This window comes from Bombus affinis, chromosome 11, assembly GCF_024516045.1.
Source record: "Bombus affinis isolate iyBomAffi1 chromosome 11, iyBomAffi1.2, whole genome shotgun sequence".
Taxonomy (NCBI): domain Eukaryota; kingdom Metazoa; phylum Arthropoda; class Insecta; order Hymenoptera; family Apidae; genus Bombus; species Bombus affinis.
Genome location: NC_066354.1, coordinates 5,234,289 through 5,259,768, shown reverse-complemented (window position 1 = coordinate 5,259,768; position 25,480 = coordinate 5,234,289). Strand labels below are relative to the sequence as shown.

Here is a 25,480-nt window from a genome sequence, read left to right as displayed (position 1 = left end):
CCTGACAGTTATTATCTTAACACGAAACGATTTATCTAATGGCAACTCTTAGTTTATTAGAAACTGTAACGAAGAGAAAAAAATTCCAGTCGTAGACGATTAATAGTCAGTAGCCAAAAATATTACAAGAAGAAGCTGTCGGAATCGTGTAAAAGTGGCGAACGTTGTAGGATCAAACGAACACGGAGGATTTCAGAAAGGAAATCCAATGGCCCATTGATGTTCTGGTCGTTTGATCTGAAATCCAAACCGGAGAAATTTAGCAGCGGTGGCTACGATTATCGAGAGAATACGCGTTTACATTCAGCTTCGTAATAAAGAAGCTGGAATTATCGTGTCGCTAAACAGTCTAACTTATGCTCACGAGCGAGCGGACTCGCGTTTCATCGAACGCGGCTAACCTTTGAAGCCGCCACCGTCAAGTTTTCCACTGGCTACGATCGTTCGTTTGGTTGACAGGCTCGCTTTTAGCCGGCGCCAAAGTGGTCTGTGGATCCAGATCCCCCTGCACACTCCTGGACAGCTTCGAAGATGACAATACGAATCAATTTGTCTAGAACGTAGCGTTCCCTCGAGAATTAAAGCCTGTAGGCGTTTCGTTTTCGTTTCTGCTTTCTTAACGGTGCTTATTTATCGCGGATGCTTTTCCTTCTCCACGCTAAAGTGGCATTTTAGGTTTTCCTACTTTCTTCTCTTTCTTGGAAAAGTTGCTGTTGAATCGCTCTATTTCTAGAAAACGTTGCACTCGCCATGGTGGGAACGATCTTTCATCTTCGAATCCGAAGAGATCGTCCAGATAAATGGAAGATTCGAGTTTCTGGTTTGGCTCATGACAGTCACGTTGGATTCTTATCTTGCGACGACCATTTAAGAACCCGATCAGCAGCCTCGATGTTACAGTAGAGTTCCATTTGCCCGCTCCGCATGATTCGTATTTTCAGTTTCACGATTCTCCTAATTATCTAAAAAAATTATTCTAAAAGAGTTGAGAATCCACGCAGCAGTTCGGCCGATAACTGAAACCTCCTTCCGCTAACTACAGTTTCACTCGAGAAACTTTTGATTCTCCTGTATGGCGAGTTTGCGAACGATTAGCAGCATACAGCGTATTAGGACTCGCGCGAGGATAAGGAGCACGATCAACTTTCAACCGACACAGTGCAATCAGGTCGTTGATAAATAAGCGATAAATTAAGAGTCAACAAACAGGCAACTTGACTAACAACTGGTCTTGCATTGTAAGCGTATCAAAGACAGCTAGTGAGAAGTGAAACTCTGTGAATAGGAGAAATGAACAGCACGTGGAAGAAAACATATTATGTCTAAGATATAGCAATCGGACCCTTATCAGACGTATCATGTTAGCTTCACGAAAAATGCATTGCGCTGTATTGTTGGCGCGCTATCGTCCAATCATTCGCACTTTAAGTCGTACGAAAGGCACGCGACCCAAAATCTTATCGACTTGAACCGCATCTAATTATCATGTAACCTATTTCGTACGATATTTTATAATAAACTAAACGTAAAAGGACAAAGACCCATTGTATCCCACTTTCTCTCCGCTGAACCCAACGACATACGTAGCTACATAAGTGATAGTGAATTCACTTGGACGACCAATTAACACCCATATATTTTCCATTCAGGCGTTTCCGTTCACGCGTGTAACTGTCCGCATATACCGTTCGTCTTAACAGCCACGTAACGATATTCTATCTTAGAAATACTAATAGCCTTGCTAGCAACAGTTGAATAACACGAAGACGCTAAAACTCCTATCATATACTTTATCAATTCTAATCTTGAATTTCTTTTCTTCTTTTCGATCTCACGGAACATGGACACGCTGGAAACTTAGAAAATGTTGATGAACTTTGCGTATAGGATAAATGGGCACGTGAACGGGTGAAATATCGTTAGAACGGTAAATGTCAGCGGCGACGTCGATCTGGAAATAAATTCGTCCGTCGAAAACTCTCCCCCGGTTATTTATGTAAGCTTGGTCGTTTATGTAAGCGCGTTAACCCATTCGCAACGAGAGCGATAGCGTGCTGCCTGAGACAGCGTAACGAGTGTAAACACGCAGTCGCTACTTCAGAATTGATTGCCAGCTATTATTACTATGCGTGTTTGTTAATGAAGTTTTTTTCCCCCTTCCCAAGTAAAAGTGAATTGATTTGAATTTATCTGCAGCCTTGTGTATTCTAAGCAACAGTGCTTGGATCTGTCCAGTTTCGCAAAAAGAGAAAGAAACGAAAGAAAAGCGAATGATTTACTCCCATAAGCGTCTGTATCGCTCGTAAAACGATAACACGGGTAAACGATCGTAAGTTTCCAATTGAATTTAAAAAGATAACGTTCGTAACATCCACGCTAGACCGTGGATATTCGTACGTTTATGAAAAATTCAAGAGCGTAAAAACCTGGAAAATGCACGTGACGTGCGCAAATACACAAAAATATTTGAAGATAAAATATCCGGAGATAAAATGCTCGTGGCAATATTTCGCGAATTTTTGTTTAACTTACGTTTATAAAAATATGAAAATGCATGAAGATCGTCGGTTAAATCTACGTTCTACCGTATTTTTTAAATTATTCGAATCGATCGGTTACCATTCCGAGTGGCTGCTATACGAAAATAACCGGCGAACTTTCGACGTATCAACACGTCGTTCAGAAAAATGGCCGGTGAGACGTTACGAGGACCAATACGTCATTCGTTGGCAACGAGTTAGGCTAAAAAGATAGCGTATTCGAATCACGCGTGTCCCATTATCTCGAAAGATTATTACGTAAATTACGCTCGGCCTGGAGGGACAAGATTTCGATGGTGGACGAGTTTCCGAAGAATCGAGCGACGGAAAAGTAATTAATATTCATGGAACACGCGTTGCACCCAGGCCAGCCATCGTTTCGGTGTCGTCACGTGCACGGAAAACGACTACACGCGGCATGGATATTAAAAACACGGGGAAAGGGAAGGGCTTTCACCCTTCTGGCCCGTTCTTTCGATGGGTTCCTCTCTTGTGAAGACGATTAAAAAATGCGCCCGCCGATACAGCTGTTTCTCTCTTGTCTTCTTCGTTTCACCGTGAAATGAACAGCTCGCACGCCTGGTGAATAGATATTCGATTACGATAGCGCGATAAGTTTGTTCTTTCGGAGGTAATTGACTCGACGACGACACGAATCTTCTGGGCAGCGATCGAAATATCCTTCGAACGTACTGTAAAGAAATCAACCAGCTATTTTTGGCACGCGTTGAAGAGTTAGCGAGAGAAATTAATTCGCCGAACTTGGATCCTGCCGTTTCTAAACATTCCGATTTTATTCCGAAGAATTTCCTCGCTGAACGATATCGTGCCATTCGTACAAAAAAGCCAGGAAGTCACAACTCTGCGATCTTTCTCCGAATAGTTTGTCCGATTTTAACGAAGAAAAATATTCGCGATCGGATGACTTTGTCGGATTCTCTTTTCCTTTTAAGGAATCTCCTAAGTTTGATCAAACAACCGGCAAGTGGAACATCCTACCATATTCTTGTCTCGTTTTTTTTCAAATTTTAAATGTTGGAAACCAACCGTATAAATTTCGTTTTCTCGTCGTTTTTCAGCATCCCAACTTTCTCCTTGGAAGAATTTCCCCAAACAGACGATGCTACGTCAAACGACCGCGCACGGTAATCAGCGAATGACACGAACTTCCGCCGAGCTGAGAGGTTAATTTCCCTATTCGAGGACCGTGAATCGAATTGCCGCTAGTCACGGGAGAAAGCACAGAAATGTCGCAAGCTGCTCTTCACGTCTCTCTAGCTCGTCATACGTTACGCTCCATCCTGAACACGCCAGTTTCACCATGCTACTTGAGACCTCGCGGTCTGGGAATCGGATAGAGCGAAGCGAAGGATTGCTTGGTCCGAGGCTCTTCCCGAGACTTCCGTTTTCGACACGATGACGAAGAAAATGGGGCAACGGGGCTCGTGTAATTCAGCTGCCGCGATAGGACCCTCGTCAACGTTCGTCTCGAGACAGAAAATCAAATCAAACACCGGCTCGAGCTACGTGTTGCGAGCGTTGAAAGCGTTCCGGAAGGGCGGTTCTCCAAGAGGCTCGTCGAGCTTCTTCAAACGCGTACAAGTCGAGAGATGTTATTACGACAAATATTATCTTTGGGACGTTCCAACTCGTATCTACGCGCCTTCGTTCCGCCGTGAACAACCAGGATCCCCTTTGACCGACTTTTATCGTTTTCATCTTTGATCGAGCCTCGATCTCGATGTCCATCGCAAGAGAACACCGGATAACAAGATCCATTCGGAGAAAATTTACGATCGCTGAAACGCGTAGATGGAAGAAGCGCGATATCCACGAGGATCGTAGAAATCTCTGGATGATTACGATCCCTGATACGAAGCCCGGTCTCGCAGCAATAAGAAAATAGAATATAGCATGATCGTTTGCAAAGAACTTGTGACGAATATCGAGCAGTTTTCAGAGTCTGTGAAATTCCAAGGAAACGTCGAATGATCTTGAACGCGAGAGAAGGCTACGCTCGAGAGAACGAGCTTCGGTGAACTCGAGTAAACCCTCGGTGGACCGAAAAAGCGCGATTCGATTCCTCGAACGTGGTCCACGGATTCTCTCACCTTGTGGCCTCGGGCCGCTCTTTATTTTCTTTCCAGGGATATATTTAACCAGGCTAGCGAGTGATTTCGTTGAACCAGTAAATCAGTCGTCATCCGCGCCGAAAAGGAGACGAACGTTTTTCTTGAACGGAGCAAGAGAAAGGACGGTGGTATACGCGTACAGCATCGATCATCTTGATCAATTACCTTTAATCCGCGTGTGGCACGCGCGGTTAATCCTTATCTATGGATCGAGCCACACCGACCCACTCTGCTTACGGGATTAAAATAGAAAAGGCGACACCCGGTAAATAAGAAACCGTTGCCAGTAAGATTAATCGACTACTTCGAGCTTTAGCTAAAGGTTAACTCGTAATAACCCGCGGCACTTGTTCTTTTTCTCTCTGTGTACGCTGATTATTCACGATTATTCGCCAAACGAGTGGAAACTCGAGAGCGTTATTTTTCCATCAGTTTTCGTACTCCTCGTCACGTTCTGTCGATACTCGCGCTATATACCATCGTTAAGCAGGAAATATTGAAAACAGAAGTCCTGAGAGCCTATGAATGGAACGCGCAACCAATGTTTCCTCGGAACATTCCAATTATTCCGTCAGACGAAGCCATCTTGCACAGAAATTTTTCCAAAGCGTCTTCGAATCGCGATCGAGTGGCTTGTATACATTTTCGTGGAAGCTCGTCCGTCGGGTTATTTTTCTTTCGCACGATAATTTCGAGGCGCGGTATGCTTCTTAAAATAAACGGTACGCGGTATTCGCGAAGAGGCGATGGATTAGATACGATGGGGATTTTAATTAATCGTCTTTTTTCTTTTTTTTTTTTTTTTTGAAGAAAATAAAAGACACGTTTCCTCTACAGACACGTCTTTTACAGCGATGCATCTTTATACAAACATGAAACCTAATCTGTCGAACGTTGTGATTTTTATTTTGATAGAAGAAAATGGATGATAAGTAATTCGATAAAATAATATAAAACGGAAAATGTTGTGAGTCCATTATTTCCTTATAAGACGAAAGAAACTTTTCGGACGACCTAATATCATCGGATACATAGCGGGTACGTAGGTAGAAACGAGTCCATCGGAGCAGTCGCGAAATTGATATAATCGCCACACGTGTTGTTACGATAAGCGAAACACTGTTATGTATTATGCCATAACTACCGGGGATCGTCGTTATATATAACTCTCTTATTACGTGCTTCTTCTTGTCTCGAGCGATACCGAATCAAATTAAAAATCGTACCAACTTCTCTCTGATTATTTACGACATAATGTTTACTTGCTTGCTGCAAGCTTTCCTCCATTTACAATTTTTAATAATATTTCACGATCTTTCAGCAACATGCCCTGACGAAATACCGAAGCCACGAGGTTTACGCGTTACTTTCTCTCGAATTAAAGGTGGGCAGCGAGGGTTCCACGAATTTTTCTGTTTATTCTGCATAGGATTCTTTTTTCGGGACGATTTGGAAGCAATTAACTTGAGCACGAGCAACAGTTTTGCAGCTGCCAGCCACGTGGCATTCGCTCGCCAAACCTACTGCCGTTCTCGAACGTGCCAAATGTTTTATCGCCGCTGACAACCGCCACTCGTTTATTTTTTCTTTCCGCGAGAAATCGAAAGTCAGTCCCGCGTGAACCGTATCACGCGATGTCAAGATTTTTCGTCACAGTTGGACGTGAGGATATTTCGAATGTTCAGGAATAGTCGAAGAACGGTCGTGCCGCTTGTTTGAAAAGTCTCTGACGCTTCGCTGTTTTAGGTGAAAGATAAAATTCGTTCGCGGATCGATAACACGCGTCTGCGGATAATTACGCCATTCTCTCCAAGGACCAAGTATGAATGCCACGTTTAGAGGAGAAAGATTCGGCAAGGGTGTAACAGAGTGGTTTAAGTGGTAGCTACGAGTACTCGGGGGTGAAATTTAAGGGCGAACATCGAATGCGAAACGAGACTGTAGAAGGTTTGGCGAGGGCACAAAAGGGAGAAGTAATCGCGTTTGCGTTTGTTTCATTGTTACGGCTTAAACAAACCTTTCGATTATTCTAACTAGAGCCATTCACGCGCGTGTTTTCACAACAGCTCGCTTTATGATCCGTTTATTGCCGAAACACCGACGGTTCACCCTTTACAATACAATTATCGATATCTTGACGACATTAATAACACGTGAATTATTCACTTGCTTTCCTTTTTATCGGTAAGAAACGAAATTGAGAAGAGGGCTGCCTCGTATAAATGAAAATCCATTGACGCTTGTAATCTCTTTTTTAACGAGAAATTTCATCGCGAACAGGAAGTTCAATATACAAGACTCACGAGCGTGAAGTACAATTGTTTTTAATTTGAAAATTGAACGATGTTCTGTATGCGATCTTTTTCTATTCTCCTTCTTTCTAATGGAATTTTGTCAAAGTTCTATCACAGAACCATCGGACGAATATTCAGTGAAAAATCAACGAACAACGCTTTGAGAAATTCCGAATCGGCTATACGAATATTTGGTCAAAAATAGACCGTGTAAAAGGGAGGAAACGGCAGAAGAAAAGGAGTAAGGAAAACAAGAATCCGACGTAGCAACGAAAAAATCCGTCTCCGTGGTGAAATCCGTTTTTACGGCATCCTGACGTTGAGACGTCGCGCGTCGGTCGGAAATCGCGTGTCTGTTTCGTCGCGAGGCGTTTAACGCGGAGAGCGCAACGCGCATAAGTAAAAGGGCACAGGTGCGCATACATATCAGCCAGCAGGTTGACCATCAGTCAGTCGACGAACGTTCGTCGAGTTACCGTCGTTAATGGAATTTCATTTCAGACAGCTTCTCCTTCACGCTCTGTGTCAAATCGATTTCGAAACAATCGATAGTTAGATGGACACGGTCTTTGTCAATCCGACTCAACCTTTATCTTTTAATTGTGACTTAACTTCTACGTCTCTCATCTTGACAATCATCTTTCTCTTATCGTATTTCTATATTTAGTTCCAATGCTTAATTTTCTTCTATTCGATCCCGATTTATTTACCGATGAGACACTTTAATTATTTTACACACATTAGGAACACATTAGGTTGTTCGAAATGTTTCTTTCGTTTTATAAGAAAATAATAGACGCACAATGTTTTTTGTATTATATTAGTTTATTGAATTATGCACGAACGTAATAATAGAAATAGAAGGAAATAAAATAATATAAAACAGAAATTCTTCTTCATCTATTCTCACCTTACGAAACGAAAGAAACTTCTGGTAATCTAATAAATGCGATCAGACGACTGTCTTTTACCGACAATGACCTTTCTGTCGTTTAAATTGTCGTTAAATTAAAAACAAAAAACATAGTGCGTCTATTATTTCCTTCTAAAACGAAAGGAACTTTCCGGACAAGCTGATATAATCGAATCTCTCAGAATCCAAACCGACCAACTCTGCTCTTCGTTTCAAAAGCTTCGCACGTTTCACGACAATTTTCCTACCGTTGTTAATGTAATTGCTCGTCGTAAGGCTAATCAACCGTCTGTTAAACGTTAAACAAATGTCTCTTATAAATAAATAAACTCTGGCCCATCTTTCGCCTGGCGATTCTCTTTTCTCTCTTGTTCTCCTTGAAACTCGATTGCACGTGTCGCGACGTCTGTCTGCAGAACTCGTTGCTGCATCCATAACGTCTCGCCGCCTTTTGAGATTATGCGAGTATTTATCGATTTGCATTTAGATTTGTCCTGTCACGATGCGTCGACCCATTGTGAGCGGTTGTCGCGCGTCCGCGTCGCATAATCACCGCGGTCGGGCCACGCCGCGCAATTCGAGTTTCACGCGCGGTTTCACCGAATATTTTTAATCCTTGTGGGGTGGAAACGTCGGGATACCAGACGGATCAAAGTTCTCGCGCAAAAATTCGCCAAGAAGGAATCTCTTCTCTCCGACTTCTCGGACGAGAATCCTCCGCCTTTTCGCGCGCATATCGAGCGGATGATTCATTGGCCGCATCGCATCGTCCCGTTCTCCCTCGATACTTGTTAAATGTACTCGCTGGTTTCGATCGATGCAAGCAGCGACCAACCATTGATTCTCCATTTCTTATCGATCTCCGCGAGGTTCGATGACGCAGGGAATGGATAAAAACGAACAGCGCTGAACCTCTGGTTAACCTTGCCAGCGAATTTTGATGCGCCAATGTCGTTTTTGTTGCTCGATGTTTGATAAACGCGCGCGATATTTCACGAACAGAGTGACTTTTAACGTTTCAAGGAATTCTTCAGCGCACACCAAACACCAGCGATTCTGTGGCGGGCTTCGAGAAACTGATGATTTTCCCTTGGAAGCCAAGAGACTGAGAAGACTGGCGATTCTAATCCTATGGCGAACAGGTCGCGACAAATATTTTGTAACTTCCGCCTGCGTCCTCGGACTTCTTTCAAACTGGTGTTAACAACGTTTCAAAATGTTTTCCACAAGGAACGTGACACGTCCGAAAGGGTTTACTTTTGTAGAAAGTATCAAAACATTTCTTGACACGCTGTATAAGCTGATGATGAACACGTTTAATCATCGAGTGCGGTGAAACGTACGAAATAAATTATAGCGTGATTCGCGATGATGAAGTTGTTTATCTTCGAATATAACGTTTATTCGAACAATTAATAAAAGTAGTCACGGCCGAGCTTCGACGAATCGTCGAGTGATACGCAGAAACGAGACTCTTCACCGTTCGACAAGCTTTGATGTAATCGCAATTACACGATTGCGTAGAGTCTAGCGGCTGAAACGAATGAAAACTGTTGCGATCTCGAACCTCCTTTGTGAGGTACAAATAATTAATGATTAGGTATCCACTTATTCGCGTGCATCGTCGAGCGCACGAGAATCGTAATGGCTTGTCGAATGATTTGCGGAAACGAAGCTGTACGGTCTTTATTAAACGATTAGAGGCTGGTCCGAATAAAATAACAGTATTGCACGATCGACCTTTGATATTATATTCTCGATTTACCAGCGGGTAATAAGATCTGCTTCGTTCTATTTTCCATTGCGAGATGAATACTATTGATTTGGCAACTAAGTGATTGCGGCTTTTGTCAATAGGTGTTAATGACAAAATCCGCAATCACTTAGTTGCCAACCCAATATGTAATATTCTCGTAAACGCAAACGTTTTGACGAATTTCACCAGATTTTTATTTTCTCTTTTCATATTTCTTAAAATAATACAATTTTTCCTTCAATTCTGAATTGGACGATTAATTAAATTCTCGATTACTGTCAAGCTGACTTTAACGAAATACTAGCCATGCCATTCGAAGAAGGTTGAACGACGTGTATAATGCTAATTGGCGAAATAAAACCAGTTACTTCGCGATCGTTTTTTTGGGTATATTATATCAATAATTTATCATATTATGCGATTTGCACAGCGACAGTGGAGTAATCAAGCGTGCTGTATCGAGTAATTAAACGAATGGATATTATTCACGGCGAATGAAAATTTCATCAGTGGCGAAAATTACGAACGTTCGTGTCTCATGGTTAGAAATGAAGCTATTAGTTTCAGGAAGCTTTCCACGCGTGTTCGATTGCACGAGAGTTGCGATAGCTGATAATTTCGCGTTCGAAGCTCTTAATCATCGGAGTAATTGAAAGTTTGCGAAAAAAGGGGGCGGCCAGTCGCTTTAATGAAACGTATATTCGTTCGAGGAATAGCCACGAGCTCGCAGGGGTTTCTCGGAACCTTTCGATTCGACTTTGCACGCTCGACTATCGATTCCCCGGCGAAACTGTCGACAAACTTTCAGAAACCGACGATTCTCCCGCCACTCGCTTCGAAGTTTCCACGAAAAAGCGAGTTCTTGTGTAATGATAGCTTGCACGGGAAATTACGTTCTGTGTCCTCAAACTTTGCACCGTTTGTGCCGATATCTTTCTCGGGTGGGGGTTGCTCCCCCCGGAACTCGATGCTTTTCTACGACTAAAGCGAAACATCCAAACGTTCTCGAGATCTTCGAAATTTCTAAGCCGCGTTCTTCGCATTATTTGTTATTATTATTATTTCTTTTTATTCTATTTATTCTATTTATTTTTAACAGGTGTAGGTCTTTCGGTGTCGGATGCACGAACCGAAGTAAAAAGGAACGTGGACTGACGATTTATCCGACGACTTTTATAATTTCATACGATTAAAATACAATCGGAGTTACCTGAACCAGTTCGTTGTGAAAAAGTTGCCGCCATCCGGGGGATGCCTGTAATTTAAAACGTTCAAAAATTTCTAGACAGTCGTTTGCCTGACTGAGGATTTTAAAAAAAGAAGAAAAAAAGGCCAGGTCTGTTTCTACGCTGCTCAAGATCGAGCATATTCCAAGCGTTAAGAATATTTTTACGATTGTGGCAAGTTTTGGGTATCGGTTTTGTTAAACTTGAAGACGATGTATCGTAGAAATTTGTGTCGCACGCTTTCAAGCAATTTCACGCGATTATGCCTGGTTTCGTATTTGAGATGCGCATTCAAACTGTGACATATGATAACTAGAGACGAGTAAAGTACTTCAAACTCTTTTCAAAGTAATTTATCATCTGCAATAATGCATTTTCCTTTGTTGGAAATGAAAGAATCGTTATCGATGTGCATTATCTTCCTCAAGTTTTTCTCGATACATTGAACGATCTTTACTATTGAAAACGAGAGAATAATGCGCATAAGGTTGAGCAAGTTTTTCTCGAAATATCAAAATCGTTTTGCTTATCGAAGCAAGCAGGGTGAAAGACGATTAAGACTTTCGTAAATCCAGAAGAAAGGTTTTCTTTGTTTCGAAAGAGGCGTCGATCTTCTGAAACGAAGATATATTCGGATTAAACGGGTCAGGTCCCTCGACGAAACCGAGAAGATACCTGACATCGTGTTTCTTTATCTAGCAAATTGTTCACAAGAGTCCTCGCGCGTTGAGCTTTGACGTACCAGACAATGCTTCTAAGTCCGAGACAGCAGAATATTTAAACTTATCCTAAGGCTTACACATAATGGCAGAATATCTCGCGTACAACAAATCGCTCGACATTCCACGATTTTGCGAGACGAGAGAATATCTAAAGCTACTCGAAAGTCTACCACAACTTGCGATAAATATCCGCAAACGGTGAAAATTCAAGATTACGCGACCACAAACAAAATTCACGCATCTGGCAACCCAAAATAACTTAACACTAGAACTAGCGATAGTTAACACGAAGCTACTTCTACCAAAACCAGTGAAAATGACTGGTCTTTAAAAAATACGTAATAATAGAATATTCTTATATTTATTGATTTATTACTTTCTTACAGAAGGAATTCCATCTTATGTTTGGTATTATTAATCCACCTGGGACCATAATCCCTAAACGAGAGTTGACACATTTATAAAATTGTAGAACCAGTCATTTTGACTGGTGTGGTATTTCTACTATTAGCATCTAGCGATTTAGCGATCAATCCAGATATCGTCATACTGAATGATATGCAGTGAAAATTGTAAAAACGTGTGGAAAGTTGTACAAAACGAGGAAACTGGTTAATTGAGGTTCGATAAACACCCTTGCAGCACCCTTTTGCACTTTGACAGATATCAGTCATTTTAACTAGTATTGGTATAAGCAGCCTTGATACAAAATTACTTTCAGTTCGAAAACATAAAAAGCAAAATAAAATTCATTATATTAGGAATTCATTAAGTAGGAATTTTAAAATAAAATCGTAAAACCAGTCAATTTGACTGGTGTGGTAGTTCTAAAAACAGTTACCCCGTAAAACCTAGCACAAGCTATACCAAACACCTTGATCTCCCGCCCGCTGAAAGTGACGCAATAAAAAATTCAGCCCACAAATGCCACGATGATTCGCCCCGTGTACCACGAAACCAGCGTTGCACCCACGATCGATCTGCCGTAACCACGCGGACAAATACGTCTCGGTAGAGTCCCTCTCGAGTCACCTTGTTTAAAACGTCCTCTCTCTGGAACAGCGTTCCTGTCGACCCGGAAGAGTCCTCGTGTAGTTGATGGAGTCCCGAAGGATTCACGACGATCAACTTGACGGAGCATTGGCTGGTGTGCGCGCGGCCACGTGCGTACACACGTGGGGCAGAAATACCGGCATAGAGTAAGAGAGAAGACGGGCGTGTTAAGCGTTTGCGAGCGAGCAAGACGGCGGTGGTTCGGTGGCAGCGCGGGACGGTGAGGCTGTCGTTGCTCGAAGCCCTATGCTCGTCGCTCGGAAAGAGAGCTCAGTGTTACGATGGTCAGCAGGCGGACAAGTCGCGCGGTACAACGAGGCTCCATCGTTTCTGTCGCGCTTCGGTCCATCTATCGGTCGTCTGGCACGGGGACAGACACGCAGGAATACGAAGCAAGGCAGCCGTGTACACGATACAGCGGGAGGGAAACGCGTGTCTCGCTTAATCGCGCCTAATTAAGACGATTCGCTGTCTGCCGTGGCCGCGCACATGCACTGTCATTGACCGTCTGCGGTCCGTGGCTCGTAAATCATCGTGCTTCCCTCCGGCAGAATGCCGGGTAATTGTGTCACGGTTGATATACGAATTTATTTTCGTCGCCGCGGGATTGATTAACGGGGGAAAACAGTGAGCCGCGAGGAACAACGACAGAATCCTTCGTCGTATGGTCGCGCTACCGAATCCAATCGAATCGAATTTGGTAGAGGCGAAGCAGAGGATTTCGTTCGAAAGTGTGTAGAAAAAAAGGCGGGAAACTTGCTGTTTGATGGAAGGATCGGGTAGTTGGACATAGATCGGGGTAAACGACTGGAAAGGGTTGAAGATCGTGAGCGAAACCGAGCAGGCCAGGCACCAGCGGGAAAGTAACACGTGCTTGCGGCGTATTCCGGCGTAAACCACGTGGCTTGTGACAGCGAGACTGCTTTTCACTGTAAGTTGTTTATACGAAATGCGTTTCGTTTCTACGAGTGTTTTCCTTTTTTCTCCTGGCTTAGTTTTCTGTCTGTCTGTCTGACGGGGTTGAATTTTCTAAGAGAAATTTCACCCACTTCCTGACCAACTGGAAACCTGAAATTTGGAACACACGCTCGTTTCCGACGACGATACGATATAATTTCAACAAATTGACAACTTCTTTTTTGTTAGACCTATTAAATGTATTTTTACGTGTATGTTTACATGTATTTGTGTATATGCAAATATTTTCACGCGTTATGTTGTAGTTTACGTTTTGTTTCTCTGACACCGCAATTAGCTGGATCAAAGGTACACCGCGCAACATACTATAAACGTATCGACAACTATAACTGGTATAAAATCGAGCGTATATAAACAGACGATGCATACTCTGCTATCCTTCAGAAGCGTCGTCTCGCGATAGAGCGGCGCGGCGGCGTCTCGATACGTAATCTTATTATTTAAGAGCGGCATGAATAATTATGTACTCGAGACGTATTAAGATACAGCGTTATCGTGAAACGGAGCGACTCGACTGGCCTGGCGATAACGCGATAATCGAGAAAAATAATTCTACCACGGTGACACGAATCTTTTTCCATTCTCCCACCATTATGATCGTTCTTTGACGCCCTTAACCCTCGCACGGCGCAGACTGCTTCAACTTTGACACGTACAATCGTGTCACGCCTATTACGTTCTAATTGTAATTCACATTCACGTGTTATTATTCCATCAAACTAAACGAGGTGTCAGAAAATATGTGCTGAATATTCGAGCCTCTGAAAAATCATCCCTCAACCATTCGACTGCATTTTTTATGCAGCTACGAGCGAGAATCACGAAGCGCGATGAGATAAGGAGAAACGTTCGCCAACTGATTCACTGTCACTCGTAAAATGAAATCATTTATAACGCGAAAAGCCGAAACGTTCGTATTAGGTTGTCCGAAAAGTTTCTTTCGTTTTATGAGGAAATAATGGACGTTTTTTGTCTCATATTATTTCGTCGAATTACGTACGATCCATTTTGTTCTATCGAGACAATCACATTTCACAGACTTGGTTTCACGTTTGTACGAAGGTGCATTGTTAAAAAACACGTTTGCGAAAGAAAGACACTTTCCGGACAACCCAATACGTTAACTTTCTTCGTCGTTTCGACGTCTAGGGTGTCCCTAAATAAATGCCGCGTATCTGGTGAAACGTAACAGCCATAATTCTTTGTATTACTCGAAAAACAACCGTTCGACGTTCGTGATGATCGATCGAAGCTTCGCCGGTCGACTGTTAATGGAATCGATCTGGTTCGAACGACTAAGTTACAGAAGCTAGACTCTGACTCGACCTTAAAACGTCGCGGTGAAACGATGCTAGATAGAAGAAGAAGAAAAAGAAGAAAGCTCGAAAGAGAGCCAGAGAGGAGAAGGAGAAGACAGACTGTCTTGCAGACGGTGTGTCTGTGTGTGTCACAGGCCGGATCGAGGCTTTGAAACGAGTGGCGATCGATTGGGTTGATCGTGTCGCTGAAAAAGCCGCGGGCAGGCTTTTAAAACGGTGCGATCTACATAGAAGAGAAGGAACGGCTGTCTCGGTGTGAATGGCCTGTTCCGAGGCCTGCGTTAGTTAGCAGTCCACTCGGTCGTATAATTTCTCGGCCGAACGTAATTTAACGCACTCCCACTTATATCACGTGATAAGTTCGTTTCCGTGGCTGTTCACGCGCGAACAGGGTGGTTTCGCTTTTAATTGTCGCCCGGTAGATATTATATCGTTCGACGGCGGAAATTAGCGAACGCCACGCACAATCGACGATGCTCGTTTCCGATCGACGATTAAAAGCAATTGCCTTTCGCTCGAGTGAAAAAAAGTGATGAAATTCGACAGGCTATTTGAACGACCAGTCCTTTTCCCATAAAATCTTGTAATCCTGTGAAAGGAATATACGACACGATATCGCGTAATAGTTTTAGACCAACCAACGAATAAGAATTTTCTAAATTTTCTGCTTTATACGCGTATTAGGTTGTCCGAAAAGTTCCTTTCGTTTTATAAGCATTTTTTGTTTTATATTATTTTATTGAATTACGCTCGATCCATTTTATTCTATTACTACAAAATGGTTGATACATAAATCCATCAAATAATATAAAATAAAATATGCTGTGCATCTATTATTTCACTTATGAAACGAAAGAAACTTTCCGGACAACGTAATAAATAGAAAGGTATTCGGTTCTGTTATTTTAAGCAAATTGAGCAGAATATCTTTTTGGACTAATTTCGTACAAACTGAATAGAAATGTCTAATTCGCGAAATATTCCCTAACAGTACCTCTAGTCGCTATTACAAGATTAGTATCACGGATGGTCTAAGACTTTTGTACAATATTGTACGTAATTTATCGAGTAAGCGAGGGAGATTAAGGACTGTGGGAAGCTTTGAACAGGCAAGGGTGTCGGGCTTCTGAATTTGACTTGTTTTCCTTTGGAATGCGATATGAGAGGGTTTCGTGAGTCAAGTTCCTTGGGGACGTTCGAGCACACGTGTTTAGAACAATCGTACCAAACGGCCGATGTAATTGACCGATGCTCCGTTTTCTAAAATCGAATCAGCATCGAGATTGTACAATTTTTTCCCCAATTTCTAATGGACAATTTTTTTCTCGGTATTCTTAAAAACGTTCTAAATCCGGGAATACGTAAAAAATCTTGTTACCCGTTGATACTTGGTGAAACCAGATCGAGTTCCATGTTTATCGATTCTGTGAAATTGCTTTTGGTTCGAGATACAAAGTGGTGAAACATAAATCGTTTGAAGAAAAATGTCGTAACCTACTTCTCAGTAATCTCGCGAACGCCACGCTAAAGAGTAGATCAAACGAAGCTATCTTCAAAGCTGCAAATCTGTTAATTTAACAGAAAACAGTGTCGCCCCGTGTTTACTGAAAAAAAAGTGTCGAGACGGTTTTGTCGTATAGAAAGCTCTCGCGTCTCGTTAACACCAAAATTATCAGAGTGTCAACATGACCAATTCATAAATTTTCCTAGAAATTTCACAGATTTACAACATTCTTGATAATTTGAACAATTATCCGTAAAGTCTACGTATAGATAATGTCTTACCTTCTCCTTTCAATTACGCGTTTTTTCGTACTAAGCTCATTTTTACTTGATATTTTACAGCTGCTAGTTCCAACGAAAAAATATGTTGCAACGAGGAAAACAAAAATCGAGCTCGACTAGAAGGAAAAAAATGTCAACAAGAGGCGAACGCAATTTCTCGCTGGAGTTTATATTTTTTGATTCCGTGAAGTTACCGAAAACACGGGGTACGTGGAAAAAGAGGGAGAGCGCGGCCGCCGGTTGGCTGTCGAACTTTTTCCCCAAGACACATGTACCGCAGTCGAAAACACTTCTGTACTGGAAACCAATGAGCGTCGTTTCCTGCGTTTCGAACGCAAAAACAACCTCTTTCGCCCAAGAGCCTCGTAAAAAGGCACAGTGTAGCGAGAATTCTGTTGTTGATCTTTTCTCTAAGCAAACTTGCTCGTGATGAACGAAAGCGAATCGATCCTTTGTAACCAAGTTTTCCAAAATTATCTGTGGCCAGAGATATTTAACGCGTCATCGTCATAAATTCCCCGGTATCTTAAATTTCGTTTGACAGCACCGATTCCATAAATCTTGCGAGCCACGGCGAACGAGAAAACACAAACAAACCGATTCGATTCCTTGCACTTGGCTGTATCTGCTCGTTCGTTCGACAAAAACAAACTCGCCAATTCCCGTTCGTCCCTTGCCTTAATGACAACTCCATAAATCCTGCGATATCTGACTTGCTCGCGCCGGTATATATTAAAACAGATTAATTTCATACGTTGCTGTGACGACAAGAAAACGTCTATAGTCGATCAATTTCATCTACTCTTGATACTTATGCTCTTTTTCCGTTATTGATAATCAGAGGAACGTAGAGGAAGGATGGCTACTATAAATCTTGCAGGCGAAACATCACAAGAACAATTCACGGAGTATTTCTAATACCAGACTTCCCACCGAGCGAATAAATCAACCAGATCAATTCCACGCGTTTTCATTCAACGTGGACGCTGTGGCTCGGCCAGTGAAACACCCCGCTGAATGAAACCAGTGAATGAACGAGCTACGTAATGCAACTTGGTCGTTGCATCGAACGTTCCACGAATTTATTTCGATCGCGAAATCCAAGCTTCGTATGGCAAACAAAGGATCCGACGATCGAAACTGTAGGCGTCTCTGTATCGTAAAATTATCGGCATCGAGGCTGCTGAATTAGCGACTGGAGAAGACCTTCCGTTATCGAAATTTATCGATGTTGCTTTCTTTTTATGGATGTTGACGAGGTTTAAATCGTTTGGTATTTTATCGGTCAAAATGGATAGCTTTGATAATGTAGGTTTGATCGTGTTGGCTGTGTTTCCATGCACGCTGCAAGTATGAGAAATTTGTAACGTTGGAAATTTGACATCGAGATTTTAATAATTGACAAATGAGAAATTTCAGGTGTATGTAGGTAAAGGGATCTTTCGTTTATCGGTAAATGACGCTCGGTGTTAGGCTCGTGAAGAAGAGATTACGCGATAGTAGTCGAGAGAGATCGCTTTCCGCACGTGCGTACGGCGAGGAGTGACGCGCGCTGCGACCAGTATCTTCATCTATTTCAGTGGATTGCCTTGTCGGAAGTATCACTCGTCGACCGCTTCCTATTGTGATAGAACCGTGTTCGTGGATTCGTATCGCTTGATCCTCGCATCGTTACGTTACGTGGTATAAAACGTTGCCTGGAGATGGACGCTGGCGGAAACGGTGAATAAATCGGAGAAATAGTAGTCGTTAACGAACGAGAGTAGCAAATTTCGGTTCCATTTGGTAAATTGTTGCGGTGAGTTTGTTTCAATTTTCCGCGTGGAATTTGACTTGAAATATTCTTAACGAATTTACGACATATTTTTAAGATTTGATTAATCTGTGGATCAACGTTTAAAGCGTCAGAGTCTTGTTTAATTTACGAGGAATTAAAAAAAGAAAAAAGAAAAAAAAAGAAATACCATCGATGAAAGACAATTGGCTAAAACTGCCTACGGGGAAATAGAATTCGCTTGGTTAATCAGTGGCGACAGCGCGCGCCAGTGAAATTTGCATAACAGTGGAACAATCGATGCTGAAGTGGCGGTGAATTCGTTCGAAGGCCAAAACCGTAGAAAGGACAGAGCGGTATGGAAGCGAGAGGCAAACAGGTAATCCGTGGAAGAATGCGCTCGTATTGTGGCCTAATATTTTCGTTGTTCCTCCTCCCTTTGCAGATTTCATTGTCTCTAATTATTACGACAGAAGGATGTTTGCAAACTGGTCGCCTCCTCGTAATTTGTCTCTTGTCCGAAACGAAGCACGTGCCAAGCTTTTCTAGGAAGCGTCCTCCTCGTTCTGCCTCTTTTTTTTCCAAACCTTTTTCGTTCCTCTCTCTCTTTTTTTTGGCCACTGCTATTACTGGGACAAAGCTACGAAATTTCTGCATATTCATCGCGTCGATGACGCTCGCGCGCCCACCCTCTTCTCCGGGTCCCTTTTATTCGAAATCGAGGGGCAGAGAGATCTGGAACCGGTCGAACCCTTGAACGGTCCATGCATCGTGTACAAGATCGTATACAAGATCGGGCTACACAAGGCCAATATAACGTTTATCAAGAAAACATCGTGGACAAATAAATTCCATCCCCCGGAGATTTCGTCGGCGTTTGAATTTCAATGGACGGCGACAGGTCGATTGGAAAACGCGGCCTCCAGGAAGGATCTCGCGAGGCTGTTGAACGTGTCCAATTGAAACGCGACGCGTTTGCCGATCGAAACAGAGGAAATGATCGTTTCGTAAGGCTTTTATCTAACCAGGAGACACGACTGCACCGCGACAGCTGTCAAAACTGTCAGCAGAAGTCGGGGTAGGTTGGCCGGGGCGAGAGGAGCGGCAATGCGCTCCAATAAAATCCGATCAATCAAACACTTCGTCCAATTTATTCGGGCAAATTGTACCCCCGCGCGGCGCTGCCAGCGGCGGCAGTGACGATTTTTCCATTTAATCGACCTTTAATTCTCGATACACGGCCCATTGTATCGTCGGGCAGAATAAGGGGCGGCAACCCAGAAGCGTGCTAGCACTCGAATCGATCCGAGTCGACAGGGAGAAACGAGACGCGGACAGGGGAAGAGGCGTGTAGAGCGTAGAGAGAGGATCGTTTTCTCCTCGATCTTTGTCTTTGGATCTTTTTGTCTTTCTGGAGTAGGATCTCGACGAAGGCGCGACAGCTGTCATCGGCCGAGGGAGAAGAAGAAGCGGCGGAGTATCGATGGAAAAATTTCCTCGGACGACAAGCCAGACGAGGAGAAGAGGATCCACGCGCAATTTGCCAATTTTATGCACACTTCGCGAATAATGATCGAAAGTAGAACACGTGACCGCGGCACGGCATTGTTCCACGCCTGACAATGGAATCGGATGTTTTGTTGGGGATAATAGAGCGCGTGGCCCACACGCTAATGAAAGGGTTGCACCTTTGAATACATCGAACGCGTATATACGAGACGTATCTAGGGTTCAGCGGTGCTCAGACGTGTCTAGGATACGTGCAACCGTATCGTTTTACACGAAAATAAGATCCTGCCTGTGTTACACGTATTTTCTATAACACGGACACGTAGCTCGTCGAGATAGATTTTCGCTTCGGTTTGAGGAACACTGGCGACTGCACGTGATTGAAAGATCATAGCTATTCACCGTGGAAACTGCTAAATAGACGGTAGTTTCGTTATCTTTAACGTTTTCCTCTTTGATTCGTTTCTCTTCCTATAGTTGCTACTTTCTATTTCTATTATGGCCCAGGGACAAGGCGGTGAGTCATCGGTAGTAAAATCATTGCTAATATTTTCTCATCTTTATCTCCAGTGACTAGAATAGCATAAGCGAGTAATAGCAAAGGATATTTCCAGCAATTTTTCACGCGCTGTCACCCCGAAAGGAAACAGTTGTAATTGCCTGGCAAGCAAATTGCATTCAGACGGCGAGGAAGGGTTCTGGTACGGCAGGGGTCCGCGAGACAAGTTCGACAGGCGATATGAGCACCCTCGCTTATAACCGCATAGTTGGCTACTAAAACCGAGTCGAGCGGAGGCCAATGTCAGAGTTCGAACGGCGCACTTTAAAACTCGGCTAGAACAATAGGGGCTGCGCGTCCAGGTCTCGAGTAAAAGTGCCACTGCCATTTGCAAGTTCCCGATTGTACGAGCATGGTGTATGTATGTGGCGTGGCGTTCCTATGCGCGCGATAGCTCGGCCCTGCACAATGCTGAATAGAAGAAACCAAAAGTACGATTACCATTCAAACGAGGACACGGAAAACGTTATTCTCAGCAGTTATCTGTCGGCGTGACGATGGCCCGATGACGCTCGGAACCGACGTTCCATCGATTTTTCCAACTTCCACGCTGCTGCCGGATTTTTTTGAAATGAAAAACACGATGCTTTTTTCTCGAAGATATCAAGTCGGTGGAACGTGGTTTCCTTTTTCAAAGAAAAATTTCATTGCGCTTTCTTTCGAACATCGTGTATTTCATCGAAGAGATTTCTACGCGATTCGTTCATTTTCAAGAACTGCAGTGAATTTTTAGAATAGAATTCGGAAGTTTCAGAAGAACAACGCAGTTGTCAAAACTTGTTTCGATAGTTTGCGCGTTGAAAATTGTCTAGTCGCGATGGAAGATATTTCTGAGATTTCTCAAACGTTTAATTTGTATTTCCAAGTCACTTTTTTAAACGTAAATTCACGTAGGAAAATCATACGAATATTCTGATTATTCGTTGTAACAACCGATCGTGAGATTTCATATTCACGATTTAAATAAATGAAAAAGTTTATTTTCCTGATAGATCGTGACGGAACGATCGTCAAGGTTACTTTTTGGAAATTCGATGGACGGTCATCGATGAGAAACGGCTGCAAACAATTCTCCGCTCGTAAAAGCCGATTATTTATTCAAGTCGACGACCACTCGACGTTCCACATTTAGTGTATCCCGTCTGCGCAGCTAGTGAATGACTTCCGTTGCTGTGTGAACGCCATTTCACTTTAATCTGCGTGACACCCGACATCGGCGCATCGGTTTCCATCTCTCCACGCCCAAGAACACGTCCGTCTACTCCAAAATTACATGTCACGCATATTTGCATAACAAATCTCTCGAATTTGATTGACGAACGTAGTATCTGCTGTTGCATAATTCCTCTTCTCTCGCGCGTCATAAAAACACGATAGATACTTTCACTTAGCCAAAAATGGACTCTGTACGACTCAATATGAAGAGAATATGATTCATTAGCTCCTTCATGTACATATATCAACTTCTCTTATTGTCGAATAGATCGTACAGTCTATTGCAGTTTAATTTTACATAAATGGCAGTTTAGCAACGGTACAAGCGCTTTTCAAGTTCACACACTTCGTAAATATTTACCAGCGCCAACAGAAAATTAGCTATTGGCAATCGGCCGGCATTACTTATGCCATTCTATGTTCCTCTGTGAACGTTTTCTCTACAAATTTCACAAAACGTCTACGGCGATGACTTACGACAAACACTGAGAAAAGCCACGCTATTTACGAGATGAGTCAACACAAAGCGATAAACTTTTGTTAATTATGTTTTTTTATTTGGAACTAAAGAGGCGACGCGTAGGCTTTAACAAACTTCTAATCAGCTTACACCAATGAATCAATGCAAGAATGTAGAATAAATAACTGGAACACCCACGTACAAGCGCCGTCGACTGTTTCAAACACGTACGAATCACATATTCATTACCACTCTTTGAGCCATCTAAAAACGTTCTGCCATCGCGTCGCTCCATATTTATAAAGCTGACAAATTGCGTATTGTGGTCCGGTCTAATGAAAATTTAACGAACTCGCGCGGGAACACCAGGGACAAAGAAGAAGAAGAGGAAGAAGAAGAAGAAGCGAAAGAGGAAGAAGACGTGTCTGCGAGCGATGCTCGCGGAACTCGGGTCTAATTTCGTGTGTAAATATCCAAGACACGCGAGGCGGAAGCGCTTGTGCCTGGTGGGCGTTGTCTAACAAATTTTAGGATGATCGACGAGACTCGTGAAAAACCGCGAACGACTCGATCGTCTCCAAAAGGAAAGCCGCTGTTTGCCACCGAGATTTCCGTGTTTCTTTGGGAAACACGAGGAAACCATCTTGGCTACGGAAGCCGCAAATATTTGCCCGCCGCGTGGAAAACGTACGAACACCGCCTTGCAGCATTTTTCCATGTCGAACTGCCCGAAACGATCGGTGAATCAATCGTTGGCATATTGCGATATCTCTTGGTTTCTCGTGAAATTTTTGATAATAGAGCGGAATATCTTACACGCACTGTGATTTGCAGTACTTCTTCTTTCGAAATTTTAGGATAAGAAACGACGATAGTGGAAGTTTTTTATTATCTTTCTACGAAGTGGAATTGGAAGTTGGAATTGGACAATATTTCCGTGAAATTTTTGGTAACACACCGGTAACACACCAACATTTTATCTTGATCGTTATTTTCAGTATTTTTCTCTCTCGCGGAATTTGCGGTTAGGAAATATCGAACGCGATACTAAAAGCTTTTAACTTTTATTTTTTTTTTTTTTTAATAAGATACAGTTCGTTGAAATTGAAAAAATTTTCTGGCTCTCTGCGAAATTTTTGGCAGAATGGTTTATTTTTGAACGTTGTAATAGAAATTTTTTTACTATGCTTCTATTAAACGGAATTGCAGGTGGAACGTTCTATTATGTTTCACGCATTGTCTGCTGCTTTCTCTCTTCGAAAGGCAAACTTGGGACACATAGAACGTAGTAAACGAGTTTCTTTACTACTTGTCTATGAAGTGGATTTAGATGATATACGGCGATAGGGAAGTATCTTATTTCCTTTTATATATTCGCGTATTTCGTAAACTGCGCATTAATGAGGCATCAAACGCGAAAACGGCGGCCCCCTATTGCTTTCCTATCACGCGAGATGAGAAAGTTAAGACACTACGAATCAACCATTTTACAGCCAACCATATCCACTAGCCAATCGTGTTTTTACGCATGTTTTAAACATTAAGTATATTCTCACCTGTTGTCGCTCGATAATTGAGTTGTTATTGCTCATCAATTCTTGCACGAGTGAACGAGCGAAATAAATCATTATCTGTCCATTACGCGTTCAAGTACGATATTTTATTTCCTTTATTATTTTTTCTTTTTTTTTTTCAAACAAAGCGTCTAAGAGAAGTTGATGACGAAACTAAAAGCTTCGGTTTAATCTTACACTCAGGAATATTCCATTTCTACCGATTTGTTGCAAAGACTGGCGTTTCGGTAAAGTAGCTGTTCGACATATTTTTGCTGACAAAGTGCCTCGGCGAAGGGAACGCGATCGCGTTTCCGCGCTGAAGCTGTGGAAAAATCCGCGGATTTTTAATACCTTTAACAGGATCCCGGGGATCTATTACCCCTTGCGCACAGGTGCACACATCAAATTAACGTTAAATGGGTTAAACCGCGCTTTTAGATAAGTCGCGATCTAATTTAGAGCAACTCGACATTCCGTCGCTTTCGTATCTGTGATGTGCTGCTGAGATGCTACTGTGATTTATTTTTAAACGAGTTCGCCTATAAGCGCCCAACGCACCACCGAACTGTTTGTCACAATTCCAGTCCGACTGTTCTCGTTCGAAGCGATTAACGTTGCCCCTCGACTTATCGCTTATGTTCGCTGAAGCTGGGAATTTTCATAAATGGAAGGAGAATTTACGAGAGAAAAGATGGGACAGAATTGTGTCGCTATTCGAAGAATGCGTGCTCTGATTCAGATACTCTCTTAACCGCTCGAAGCTCACCACTCTGATATATAGGAACGCAGATCGTCTTTGATTTAGTCAATCGTTTTATCCATTGAGCTTTCTGCATTCAAGCTAACATCAGCTACATACGTATTTTACACGAAAGACGAACTGTTTGAAAATCCAGCCGATAATTTCCATCGTAGTGAATCATTTGATTCTTGAAATATTCAATTAATTATTAAAATTAAGAAATTTTCCTCCTGTAAGCACTAGGTCGTCCGAAAAGTTTCTTTCGTTGTACAAGGAAATAATGCATGCACAATATTTTCTGTTTTATATTATATATTTTGTTCTATCAAAATAAAAATCACAACGTTCGACAGATTAGGTTTCGTGTTTCTATAAAGATGCATCGTTGTAAAAGACGTATCTGTAAAAGAAAGACACTTTTCGGACAATCAAATGGTAGTTCATGTATCTTACGCACATTTATATCGCTAATGGTATTTATCACTAAAGGCAAATTTAATTATCCTCTCTGGTAAATGGAACAAAAATTTACGAGACAAACAATTGGATACCAATGTATACACAAATCTCGATTAGAAATACAGGATACAATTCGACAGAAAGCGGTACATCTTCTTACGAACTCATCGACGATAGGCTCGCAATAGTACGACATTTACGCAACGAGCAGAGACACGCAACGTTCAATGTCGAAATGTTGCTCGAATTCGTAGAAGCTTATATATTTATACACAAAACGGGTTACCTAATTCAATCGAAACCGATATCACCTCGTGGAACATCCAAGATATTCCATCGAAACACGCAAACCGGCACGTGTTTGATTCTCGCGAAAGAAAAAGATTTCACGACCGATTCAAAAGCATCCACGGCCGAAACTCTGTAAACGTTCGTTCTAATTTCGCTGGAAACACCGGGAAGCGTTCGAATTCCAGGTTGGGTCGTAA

At 42.4% G+C, this 25,480-nt stretch overlaps 2 protein-coding genes across 8 annotated transcripts in view; one reads left to right on the top strand and one right to left on the bottom strand.

The window, feature by feature from the left end:
• The window catches only part of LOC126921776 (mediator of RNA polymerase II transcription subunit 20), a 162,883-nt gene that overhangs the window by 78,143 nt on the left and 59,260 nt on the right, over window positions 1-25,480 (bottom strand). The gene's annotated exons all lie outside the window — the stretch shown is intronic.
• The window catches only part of LOC126921744 (facilitated trehalose transporter Tret1-2 homolog), a 120,969-nt gene that overhangs the window by 62,171 nt on the left and 33,318 nt on the right, over window positions 1-25,480 (top strand). Inside the window, exon 1 of one of the 4 annotated variants that reach the window (XM_050733576.1) lies at window positions 12,887-13,567. The exons of the other annotated variants lie outside the window; for them this stretch is intronic. The gene's annotated coding sequence lies outside the window, so the exon portion shown is untranslated. Of the gene's footprint in view, window positions 1-12,886; window positions 13,568-25,480 lie in introns of those variants that run through there. 4 annotated transcript variants of the gene reach the window in all.